This window comes from Heptranchias perlo, unplaced genomic scaffold (assembly GCF_035084215.1).
Source record: "Heptranchias perlo isolate sHepPer1 unplaced genomic scaffold, sHepPer1.hap1 HAP1_SCAFFOLD_56, whole genome shotgun sequence".
NCBI lineage: Eukaryota > Metazoa > Chordata > Chondrichthyes > Hexanchiformes > Hexanchidae > Heptranchias > Heptranchias perlo.
Genome location: NW_027139581.1, coordinates 3,475,499 through 3,489,062, shown reverse-complemented (window position 1 = coordinate 3,489,062; position 13,564 = coordinate 3,475,499).

The window sequence follows — 13,564 nt, the reverse complement described above, 5'->3', positions numbered from 1 at the left end:
TGAAACAGTTGGGAATTTCAAAGTGATTTGAAGGAATGGGATTAAATCAAAACCAAAGGAAATAAATGAATTCAAACATAACTGAATAAACAACAACAATTTGCATTTATATAGCGCCTTTAACATCGTAAAACATCCCAATGCGCTTCAACAGTAGATGTCAGATAGTCCATGTGGACATCACTGAGATCTCCTGTAATGTGGCCCACGGGAACGGGACGAAATGAAAACAGTGGAAATCAATCAACTCAATCATAACTGAATAAATAATTTACTGGAACAAATATTATAGTTTAAAGCCTGTCCTGACCATCTAACACCAATGACCATAAGGCAGAGCGGGAGACGTTTGAAAGTAAGACAGCTGCCTGGAGCTGAATCATTATTGGATATTGTCCAATATTTCAGAGTGTGTTGGTGATCTGACTGTTAGCGCTGGTTTCCACAGATCAGTGTCATTAACTGTAACCAGCAGACCTTAAAACTCCTGTTACCTATGAACACATATTTCTGATCCGATACTCGGGTTCAGTGCAAAGAGCAGAGGGCAAACTGTTCAATGAAGAGAACCGTCCACCAACATTCCTTGTGTACGAGACTCAAATAACAGTCAAATCCTAAAAAATGACCATCAGTTGAAGAAAGTAATGAAATGTAATGAAAAGGACAGACTGTTCATTGGACTGGGACCAGTGAATCGGCAACTGTTCACATGTTACATGAAGGAAACAAGGTGCATTACCAGACATTGAACAAGAGGCTTACACTGAATACAATTAATAACCGGGTCTAAAGGACAAGGACAGTAAATACAGTTAAACATGGTTGACAGAATTATTTGCTGAAATAATGAATTACCAGGAACACCAACAGCAGCGAGGAGCGGATAGTAAATTCTTTGTGCATCATAGAGTGCCCACAGAATCCGAAGCTCAGTTGGAACATACCAGAACATTCTTTCATTATCTGTGAGATCCAATGATCACTGTTTGACCTGGAGGCAGAGCCGCATCAAACACTCTGATGTGACGCCTTGAAAACAGTCCCTATTTATATCTTGGGGGAACTCACCAGTGAGACAATTAAACGACACACTGACTGACATTAATTACAGTCACTGAAGAAACAGGTTAGATTAATCCCTTAACACCATCACTCTATATTGTCAATTATAGGTAAACAAGTATTTTACTGACATGAAGTGATGGTACCGAGAATTCGAAATATTACTTCAAAAAAAATCGTGAAGGAAGAAAATATGAATCCCGCAGTCTAACAGTACTGATGTGAAGAAAGAACAGCTTCACTGACAAGGTTCAGATTATTTTTGTGATACGAATTCAGCCGGCAATTTCAGAATTTTTCAAATCAGTTTCTGGGTTGGACTTCGCAAAAGTGCGAAAGACAAAAATGATTGATAGAAGCAGATCAAATAATGGCCAGTAAGGATACATGGGACCTGATATAACAATTGTCAGTAAGGATACATTGAGATGATAATAAAATGGTCAGTAAGGATACATGGGGGCTGATAATACAATGGTGAATAAGGATATATGGGGGCTGATAATACAATGGTCAGTCAGGATAAATGGGTGCTGATAAAATAATGGTCATTAAGGATACATGGGGGCTGATAATACAATGGTCGGTAAGGAAACATGGTGTCTGATAAGGTAATGGTCTGTCAGGATAAATGAGGCTGATAATACAATGGTAGGTACGGATAAATGAGCGATGATAATACAATGGTCATTAAGGAAACACGGGGTCTGAGATTACAATTGTCAGTATGGATACAGGAGAATGATAATACAATGGTCAGTTAGCATACATGGGGCTGATTATACAATGGTCAGAAAGGATGCAGGTGGATGATAATGCAATTGTCTTCAAGGATACATGACTCTGATAATGGAATGGTGAGTAAGGATACAAGAGGATGATAATACAATGGTAACTCAGGATACCGAAGGATGATAACACAATGGTCAGTAAGGATATCTGGGGTTGATAATGCAACGGTCAGTTAGGATACATGGTGCTGATAATTCAATGGTCATTAAGGATAGATGGGGCTGATAATACAATGGTCAGTGAGGATACATGGGGCTGATAATGCAATGTTCCAGAAGGATAGGTGGGGCTGAAAATATAATGGTCAGTAAAAATACAGCAACCTGAGAATACAATTGTCAGTGAGGGTACATGGGGTCTGATAATACAATGGTCAGTCACGATACATAAGGGCTGATAATACAATGGTCAGAAAGGATACACGGTGGCTGATAAAGCAATGAATAAAAGGGCAGTCAAAGGAAGCGTGCGACTGATTTGGGACAAAAAAGATCTTCTTGTGGAGGCGGCGGGCAAGGCTGAGGTACTAAATGAATACTTCGCATCAGTCTTCAAGTGAGAAGCGGATGCTGCCACTGTCACAGTAAAGGAGGAGGTAGCAGCGATATCAGATAGGGCAAAAATAGGTAAAGAGGAGGTCCTTGAAAGTTTGGCAGCACTCAAAATAGAAATATCACCCGATCCAAACGAGATCCATCCGATGTGACTGAGGGAAGTAAGGGTAGGAATTGCAGAGGCTCTGGCCACAATCTTCCAACCCTCCTTCGACATGGGGCAATGCCAGATTATTGGAGGAACGCAATTGCTATACCCATGTTCAATAAAGGGGCGAGTGATAAACCCGGCAATTACAGGCCAATCAGCCTAACGTCAGTGGTGGGGAAACTTTTAGAGACAATAATCCACGACAAAATTAATTTGCACTTGGAAAAGAATTGACGAATAAGTGAATGTCAGCATGGATTTGTCAACGGAAAATCGCGTTTCACTAACTTGATTGAGTTCTTTGATGAAGTAATGGAGAGGGTTGATGAGGGCAGCGGGGTTGATGTTGTGTACATGGACTTTCAAAAGGCCTTTCATGAAGTACCACATAATAGACTTGTTAGGAAAATTAAAGCACATTGGATTAAAGGGACAGTGGCAGCTTGGATAAAATATTGGCTTCGGGTCAGCAAGCAGAGAGTAGTGGTGAACGGTTGTTTTGCAGACAGATGGGAAGTATACAGTGGTGTTCCTCAGGGGTTGGTGTTAGGACCATTGCTCTATGTGATATACATTAATGGCCTGGACATCGGTACACAGGGTATAATTTCAAAGTTTGCAGATGATACGTAACTCAGGAATGCAAGAAACAATGTGGAGGATAGCAACAGACTTCAGGAGGACATGGATAGACTGGTAAAATGGGCAGACACATGGCAGATAAAATTTAATGCAGAGAATGTGAAGTGATACATTTTGTTAGGAAGAATGAGGAGAGGTAATATAATCTAAATGGTACAATTTCAAACTGGGTACCGGAACAGAGAGACCTGGGGAGTTATGCACACAAATGTTTCAAGTTGGCAGGGCAAGTTAAAAAGTCTGTTGAAAAAGCACATTGGATCCTGGGCTTTATTAACAGAGGCATAGAGTACAAAAGCAAAGAAGTTATGCTGAACATTTATAAAACACTGGTTTGGCCTCAGCTGGACAATTGTGTTCAGTTATGTGCACCACACAGGAAGAAGGATGTGAAGGCCTCAGAGAGGGTGCAGAAGAGATTTACTAAAATGGTACCAGAGATGAAAGACTTCAGTTGTGTGGAAAGACTGGAGAAGCTGGGATTGTTCTCCTTAGTGCCGAGAAGGTTAAGAGGAGATTTGATCGAGGTGTTCAAAATCATGAACAATTTTGACAGAATAAACAAGGAGAACCTGTTTCCATTGGCAGTTGGGTCGGTAACGAAAGCCACAAATTTAAGGTGATTGGCACAAGAACCAGAGGCGACATGAAGAAACATTGTTTTAATACAGATCTTTGTAATGATGTGGAATCCATGGCCTGAAAGGACAGTGAAATCAGATTGAATAGTAACTCTCAAAAGGGAATTGGATAAATACTGGAACAGAAAAAAAAATAGAGGCTCGAGGGGCTGAATGGCCTCTTCATGTTCCGAAGCTAACTCCACTTACCCATAATGCCTGTAATAGCCATATTATCATTGTTTAATGATAAAACCTATAGAGAACCACAGTTATTTTCCAACAATGGTAACTTATTTTAACCCTGGTGAATGGTTTTCCTCTTGAACGAACGATTGTCTTTGAAATGGGACACACACTGACCGCCCATTATTCTCCCATCATTGTTCACCGCCCACCAGCTGCCATCCTGTGCCCACGAAGATGAGTCTGACGGACAGATTAATCCCATTTTAAATGATCTTCCTCCACATTTACCAGGAATACAAGTGTCTGCCGCCTTCCACAAAGAGGCGCGAGGCATTGTCTGTGACTCCGTGCAGCAGCCTCGATGAGAAGTTTAAACCAAAGGGAAGTAAGTCTGAAATTGCAGATAAATCCTTGGATTTCTGTCCCATTCACCATAAACCTGGGTTAGGGGTAAAGATACATTGATCACCTATTCCTCTATTCCCCGGACATTCTTGAGGCGAAGATCCTGTCCAGGTTTGGCTGCTCCCTGGGGAGCTCCCTTTGCTCTGTCGCTCTATCCTTGACAATCCGTTGCCATCCATTGTCCTTTCTCCCCCAATCATCTCTTTTCCACTTTTTTAGTTCCCCTGGCTCCAATAGTGGGTGCATTTGAGCCCGAACTACAAGTTCAAGCTACAAGTTTAAAGTTATCTGGACCCACTGCCCATCCCCCGACCATGCCTGCTCTTTGTTTTCATCACTGAGCGCTGGATCTTTGCTCAAATTTGGATTCCAAATTTCTGGACTTCTCTGCCGTCAAGACGACGCTTCTCCACTGGACTACACTGCAAGACTCAGCTGCTGTGACTCTGATCTGCTATTCAGTTGCTTAAGTTTTCAGGGAACTTTGACCAGCCCACAGCCCAACCCTCACCACTGCTGTTATCTGCTGAGCTGATGACTGTCCCATTGGTCCGACTGGTTTTTCAGTTTTATTTTACTGAAGTGAGAATTCCTGACCAGAAATTCACTCTCCTGGGCCGTAGACCATCTCTCCACCGCTTCTGGATCTTACAATGACCTCCAACTTCGACACCGTTTTTCTGCCCCGCGATCGATTCTGCACACATCCGAGCTCTTCATTCTCACGGAAATACCTCCAGCAGTGCCTTCTCTGATACTTCAAACAGCTTCTGGATTCTCTCTCCCTCCGCTCCTGTCTCCGAACCAGGACATCAGTTCGTTGATGCTCCAAGCTGACTCCACCCTATCTACGTCATCTTTATCCCACCAAGGGACTTCCAACTGTAACTTTGTTCTCCCTCCTATTGTCTTCTCGATGTCCTGTTTATTGCCAGGACATTTCTATCCCAATCTTGCTCTGTAACCGGGCCTATGTAACCTGAGTTTCCCTGTGTCCATTCACGTGTGTGTTTTTGCGGCCGCTCCAGACCCGAGCCCATCGCTTCTATTTCCCCTTTTTTCTTCTTTTCTCTTTACCCCTTCTAGGCCCCTCCCTCCTGTCGTCATGCCTCCTTTCATTTCTCTCCTCTCGGGTACTCTGACCCCCAATCCCTATCCCAACCCTCCAGCACTCCTCCACCTTCCTACTCTCCAAACGCCATCCCAGGCTTGACTCCCTCTTAGATAATCCCACATCTTCCCTCTGTGCCTCTCTTGACATCCTCTGAAGGGCCCATCGAGACACTGGTCGCTCCCTCCTTGTGAGCAGCAACCCCAACTGCCCCTTCCGACTCTCTCACCGACCTTCCAACCCAACGTATCCGCTGCGGGCTAACCTTCCTGTCCCACTTACCCCTCCCAGCCCTGACACTGTCCATTCTGCCAGCGGATCAGCTATCGTCGCCCCTCTCCGCATCTCCCTCCAGAATGTCCGTTCACTTGTGATCAAAGCCTTTGCCATCCATGATCTTAATGTGGATGATTGCATCGATATCGTGGCCTTGACAGAAACCTGGCTGACGGGTGATGACACCTTCCCCCTTAATTAAGCCTGACGCTTGGTTATATCTATCACTTGACCCGCCCAGACCGCCGCGGTGGCGGTGTGCATCTTATCACCAAATTTCACCAATGTCTGACCCCCTACTCCTCTGGCACCTTCTCCTCCTTTGAGCATCTCACGTTGTTCCGCTCCTCTCACCTCTCCGAAAAAATCCTCGTTCTCCACCGCCACCCAAATCCCACGCCACGTTTCTCACCGAGATATCGTCACTGCTTCCCTCCCTCAACCTCTACACCGAGCGACTTCTCATCCTCGGTGATTTCAATCTCCATCTTTACTCACCATTATCTCTCTTCTCTGAGTTCACTGCCCTCCTATCCTCCCTTAATCTCTCATATGAACATACGAACTGGGCATCCAGGGGGTGCTTTTGGCCGTCAGCAGCAGCAGCAGAATTATACTCCAACACAATCTGTAACCTCATGGCGCGACATATTCCTCACTGGTACGAACATACGAATTAAGAGAAGAAGTAGGCCATTCGGCCCCTCGAGCCTGCTCTGCCATTTGATAAGATCATGGCTGATCTGATTGTGACATCAACCCTGCTTTCCCGTCTCCCTACTATAACATTTGACTCCCTTGATAATCAGGAATCTATCTAACTCAGCCTTAAAAATATTCAATGACCCTGCCTCCACCGCTCTCTGGGGAAGGGAGTTCCACAGACTCACGTTCCTCTGAGAGAAAAAAATTCTCCTCATCTCCGTCTTAAATGGGAGACCCCTGGTTTTTAAACTGTGGCCCTAGTCTCTCTAGTCTCTCCCACAAGGGGAAACATCCTCTCAGCAGCTGCCCATTCTAGTCCCCTCAGGATCTTATATGTTTCAATAAGATCACCTCTCATTCTTCTTATCTCCAGTGTATACAGGCACAACGTGTCCAACCTTTCCTTATAAGATAACCACCTCAACCCAGGAATCAGTCGAGTGAACCTTCTCTGAACCGCCTCCCAAATAATTATGTCCTTTCTTAAATAAGGAGACCAAAACTGCACACAGTATTCTAGATGTCGTCTCACCAATGCCTGTACAACTGTAGCAAAACATCTCCACTTTTATATTCCATTCCCATTGCAATAAATGACAACATTCCATTTGCCTTCCCAATCACTTGCTGTACCTGCATACTAACTTTTTGTGATTCTTGTACTAGGACACCCAAATCCCTCTGTACCTCAGAGTTCTGCAATCTCTCTTCATTTAAGTAATGTACTGCTTTTCTATTCCTCTTGCCAAAGTGGACAAGTTCACATTTTCCCACATTATACACCATCTGCCAATTTTTTGCCCACTCAACCTATTTAACCTATTTATATCCCTTTGTAGACTCCTTATGTCCTCTTCACAACTTACTTTCCTACCTACCTTTGTGTCATAAGCAAATTTAGCAACTACACATTCGGTCCCTTCATCCAAGTCATTGATATGGATTGTAAATATTTGAGACCCAAGCACTGATCCCTCTGGCACTCTACTTCCTGCAACTTGCTGACCTGAAAATGACCCATTTTTGCCTACTCTCTGTTTCCTGTCAGCTAACCAATCCTTTACCATACGGTCGCTCTCCCACCATATCAATTCCCCATCCCATATTCATAGCCACCGCCTCGACCTTGCCATCTCACGTGACCTCTCTACTCCTATCGTGTCAATCACGGATACGGCCATCTCTGACCACTAAGTTGTATCCCTCTCCAACCGTATCGACACACCCCCTCCCAACTGCACTTCTTTCTGTGTTCGTCCCTGGAACAAACTCTACACCAAATCACTTATAAAGGCAATTTCAAATTCACAACTGTCTAGCCTTTGCCCCTCCATTCTCCACGAAATTTCTGTAGCTACTGATCTGCTCAGTCACAACCTCACCTCCACCTTTGATGCCCTTGTCCCCATTAAAACCATTATTCTCTCTCACCCGGGTCGCTCCGCCTAGTACGGCCCCTGTTTCCGCTCCCTTAAGTCCAGGGGACGCAGAATGGAAAGTTTATGCTGGACAACTGGTTTAGCCATTCATCGCCAGATCTGGCTGGACCACATAAAGCACTATCGGGTCCTGATCTCCTCTGCCAAAACTGCTCACTTTTCCAGGATCACCATTGGCGGCCGTGCCTTCAGCTGCCGAGGCTCTTCGTTCTGGAATTTCCTCTCGAAATCTCTCCGCCTCTCGACCTCTCTCGCCTCCTTTAGGATGATGCTAACAAACTACCTCTTTGACCAAACGTTTGGTCACCTGTCCTAATATCTCCTTATGTGGCTCGGTGTCAAAGTTTATTTGATGATCGCTCATGTGAAGCACCTTGGAACGTTTTACTACATTGAAGGCGCCATATAATTGCAAGTTGTTGTTGATGTCGAATATATGCGGGGATTAAAGAGTGGCAGCAGCATTAAATAACGGTAAGTTATTGAGATTAAGGATCTCCACTGGTGCTGCTCACAAGTGAGCTGGAGAACACCCTGGTTAATCCCATGTTCCCATCCGTCAGCTGGCCCACTGATGCACAGCGAGTGAACCAGTCCGACTGTATCTTTGTTACAGACTAGTCGACCTCTCGTGGCATTGCTCGTAAGCGGTGATCGGGTGAAGAGGGATTAGGTGGCAGAGGATAATGGCACAAGGAGTCCTAACCTCGTTCAACCCTAATTTTAAATTCCCATGGCAAGCTATTCTACCTTGTCCAAAACAGTAGGACCAGAGGACACGGTCTGCACTTGAAGGGGATAAATTCAAAACTAATCTGCAGAAACAATATTTCAGTGAGCGAGTGGCCAATGTGTGGAACAAATTCCCTAAGGGAGACAGTGGAAGCAGTTGGTATCGATTCATTCAACTGTAAGTTGGATCGATTTCATTCAGAAAATATCGGATCCAGTATAAGAGTAATATGGGACATGACATGTGGTAAGTGTAACATGGTTGGGAGGAACTGGTGACTTTGGACCTATGGTTCCTCAAGCTCTCCACCACTGGGGTTTCCCTCTCCACGTGCCTGGGTCTGATGTAGATTAATTGATAGAGATTGATTGTCATGATTAGTCAACAACTCCATTATCATTATATCATGCGACTACCCAGGATGGTAGAAGGTCAACTAGATGGACCTTGGTCTTTCTTTCCTTTTGGAATTTCTATGTTCTTCAAAGCACAAGGCCGCTTTTGAAATGGGAACCGCCTCTGTAAACTTGTCACGCTGCAATTACACCCTCCCACCAGCAGTGGCACTGCAGCGCCTTCACTGGCAGGAGAATGCAACTGCATCGTGCCAAGTTGCAAAGGCGGTTCCCATTCCAAATGTGGTACAATGACATTGTTAGTGATATTCTTCGGCTCAAATTTGATGATTCTGTGCTTATTAGCATGCGAACTGTAAATCAGCGATCTTGATTATTACATGTCTATTTAACCATGTTAGTAAACAAAAAGCATTAAAACATCACAATGAACATGTCTGCTTTGGAACACACAGATGAAGTCCCGCTCACCAATCACCACTGTCCTCGCTGTCCGACATTGTATTCCAGTTCCCCAACGCCTCCAATCTAAAATTCTCATCCTGGTGTTTAAAACCCTCCATGGCCTCACTCTCGAGATATGTTCATATGAGAGATTAAGGGAGGATAGGAGGGCAGTGAACTCAGAGAAGAGAGATAATGGTGAGTAAAGATGGAGATTGAAATCACCGAGGATGAGAAGTCGCTCCTCTCTATTTCTGTCACCTCCTACAGCCCGACAACCCTCCGAGATCTCTGCACTCCTCCAATTCTGGCGTCTTATCCACCCCCCACACGTTTCTTCCAACCATTGGCGGCCGTGCCTCCAACCGTCTAGGCCCCAAGCTGTGGAATTCACTCCCTAAACCGCTCCATCTCCTTCAAGCCCCTCCTTGGAACCCACCTCTTCTGCCAAGCTTTCGGCAGAACCTCTTAATACCTCATTCTGTAGTTCAGTGTCCATTTATATCTGATTATGCATCTGCGAAGCGCCTTGGGTCGTTTTTCTAATTGAAAGTCTTGATCAAGAAGTTTGCAGATGATATAAAAATTGACCGTGTGGTTGATAGTGAGGAGAAAAGCTATAGACTGCAGGAAGATATCAACGGACTGGTCAGATGGGGAGAAAAGTGGCAAATGGAATTCAATCTACAGAAGTGTGAGGTAATGCATTTCGGGACAGACAAGGCAAGGGAGTACACAATAAATGGGAGGATACTGAGAGGTTTAGGGGGAACAAAGGGACCTTGGAGTGCATGACCACAGACCCCTGAAGGTAGCAGGATAGGTAGATAAGGTGGTTAAAAAGGCATATGGAATACTTTCCTTTATTAGCCAAGGCATAGAATAGAAGAACAGGGAGCTTATACTCGAACTGTATAAAACATTGGTCAGGCCACAGCTTGAGTGCTCCGGACAGTTCTGGCCACCACGTTCCAGGAACGACGTGATTGCACTCGAAAGAGTTCAGAGGAGATTTACGAGGATGTTGCCACTTCTGGAGAATTTTAGCTATGAGGAAAGATTGGATAGGCTGGGTTGTTTTCTTTGGAACAAAGGAGGCTGAGGGGAGATTTAATTGAGGTGTATAAAATTATGACTGGACTGGATCGAGTGGATAGGGAGGACCTATTTCCCTTAGCGGAAGTGTAATTGACCAGGGGAAATAGATTTCAAGTGATTGGTAGAAGGATTAGAGGGGAGCTGAGAAGAATTTTTTTTCACCCAGAGATTGGTGGGGTCTGGAACTCAATGCCTGAAAGGGTGGGAGAGGCAGAAATCCTCAACTCATTGAAAAAGTACTTGGATTTACACTTGAAGTGACGTAACCTACACGGCTATAGACCAAGTGCTGGAAAGTGGGGGTAAGCTGGATAGCTCTTTTTAGACCTGCACGGACACGATGGGCCGAATGCCCTCCATCTGTGCCGTAACTTTCTATGATTCCATGATTCAGCCACTCGAATCTGCAACACAGGAACAGTAGGAAGCCTCGTCAGATCCCCTCGCTGTTACATTGGAACAGGAGGATGCCCATTAATCCCCTCAAGCCTGTGACACAGGAACAGGAAGAGTGCATTGAGCCCCGCGAGCCCCTTATACAGGAACAGGAGGAGGCCATTCAACCCCTTCAACTTGTTACACAGGAACAGGAGGAGGCCATTCAGCTCCTCCAGCTTGTAACACAGGAACGGGAGGAGCCATTCTGCCTCTCAAGCCTATTACACAGGAACAGGAGGAGGCCATTCTGCCTCTCAAGCCTATTACACAGGAACAGGAGGAGGCCATTCTGCCTCTCAAGCCTGTTACACAGGAACAGGAGGAGGCCATTCTGCCTCTCAAGCCTATTACACAGGAACAGGAGGAGGCCATTCTGCCTCTCAAGCCTGTTACACAGGAACAGGAGGAGGCCATTCTGCCTCTCAAGCCTGTTACACAGGAACAGGAGGAGGCCATTCTGCCTCTCAAGCCTGTTGCACAGGAACAGGAGGAGGCCATTCTGCCTCTCAAGCCTGTTGCACAGGAACAGGAGGAGGCCATTCTGCCTCTCAAGCCTGTTAGACAGGAACAGGAGGAGGCCATTCTGCCTCTCAAGCCTGTTACACAGGAACAGGAGGAGGCCATTCTGCCTCTCAAGCCTGTTGCACAGGAACAGGAGGAGGCCATTCTGCCTCTCAAGCCTGTTACACAGGAACAGGAGGAGGCCATTCTGCCTCTCAAGCCTGTTGCACAGGAACAGGAGGAGGCCATTCTGCCTCTCAAGCCTGTTACACAGGAACAGGAGGAGGCCATTCTGCCTCTCAAGCCTGTTACACAGGAACAGGAGGAGGCCATTCTGCCTCTCAAGCCTGTTACAAAGGAACAGGAGGAGGCCATTCTGCCTCTCAAGCCTGTTACACAGGAACAGGAGGAGGCCATTCTGCCTCTCAAGCCTGTTGCACAGGAACAGGAGGAGGCCATTCTGCCTCTCAAGCCTGTTACACAGGAACAGGAGGAGGCCATTCTGCCTCTCAAGCCTGTTGCACAGGAACAGGAGGAGGCCATTCTGCCTCTCAAGCCTGTTACACAGGAACAGGAGGAGGCCATTCTGCCTCTCAAGCCTGTTAGACAGGAACAGGAGGAGGCCATTCTGCCTCTCAAGCCTGTTACAAAGGAACAGGAGGAGTCCATCCAACACCTCGAGCCTTTCAACGCCACTTTATTAGATCTTTGCCGATCTGTATCTCACTCCATTTCCCCGTCTTAGCTCCATATCCCTCGATCCCCAGACCAAATAAAAGGGGAGCTTTAATCACCTACTACTTTGTACTGAAAACAGAATCTGATCCTGTTCAGAAACTAGAAACCAGGGAAACAGACAGACTAAGTGAGTGGGCAAAACTGGGGGAGAATTTATGTTTAATGTGGGCAAGTGTGAGACCATCCACTTTAGGTCAGAGAAAAACTAAGGAGAATATTTTCTTAATGGGGAGAGATTAGGAACCGTGGATGAGCAGAGAGATTGTGGGGTTCAAGTACACAATTCACCAAAATTAATCAAAAGCCTATTGGGCTGTTGGCCTTTATCTCAAGAGGGCTGGAATACAAAGGGGTGGAAATTATGCTTCAATTGTTTGGAGCTCTGGTCAGACCCCATCAGGAGACTGTCTTCAGTTCTGGGCACCGAACCTCAGGAAGGATATACTGGCCTTGGAGGGGGAGCAGCGCAGATTCACCAGAATGATACAGGGGCTTAAATCGCTACATTATAAGGACAGGTTGCATAAAATTGGCTTGTATTCCCTATAGTTTAGAGGGTTGTGCGGAGAACTGATCGAGGCGTTTAAAATGATAGGGGGATTAGAAAGGGGAGATACGGAGAAACTATTTCCTCTGGTGGGGGAATCCAGAGCAAGGGGGCCAATTTTAAAATTGTATCCAGGCTGTTCAAGGCAGATGTCAGAAAGCATTTCTTCACACACAGTGTAGCAGAAATCTGGAACCGTCTCCCCCAAAAGGCTGTGGATGCTGGGGGTCAATTGAAGCTTTAAAGACTGAGATTGATAAGATTTTTGTTGGGTGAGGGGATCAAAGGATATGGAACAAAGGCGAGTAAATGGAGTTGAGGTCCAGATCAGCCACCATCTAATAGAATGGCGGAACAAGCTGGAGGGTCTGAATGGCCTCCTCCTGTTCCAATGCTCATGAGTGATTAAAGTTAGAGATATGGCAAGCACCACAAGTGGGGTCGAATAGCGTCGACCCCGCCCCCCAAAACAGCTTGTTACAACAACAATTTTCAGCTGTGCTAGATCGCTTCTCAAAACGCTGACCTTTTCTCTCTTCCGGTTGGGTATTTTCACTGCTGATTTTCATTTGTCCCTTGCTGTAACTAGTTTAAAACTAACTATATTATGATCACTATTACCCAGATGTTGTCCCAATGAAACACAATCCACTTGCCCTACTTCATTCCATCGAACTGGATCCAGCACTGCTTCCTTCCTCTTTGGCCTAGAAACATACAGATTAAGACAGTTCCCTTTGCACATTTTAGGATTTCTTCA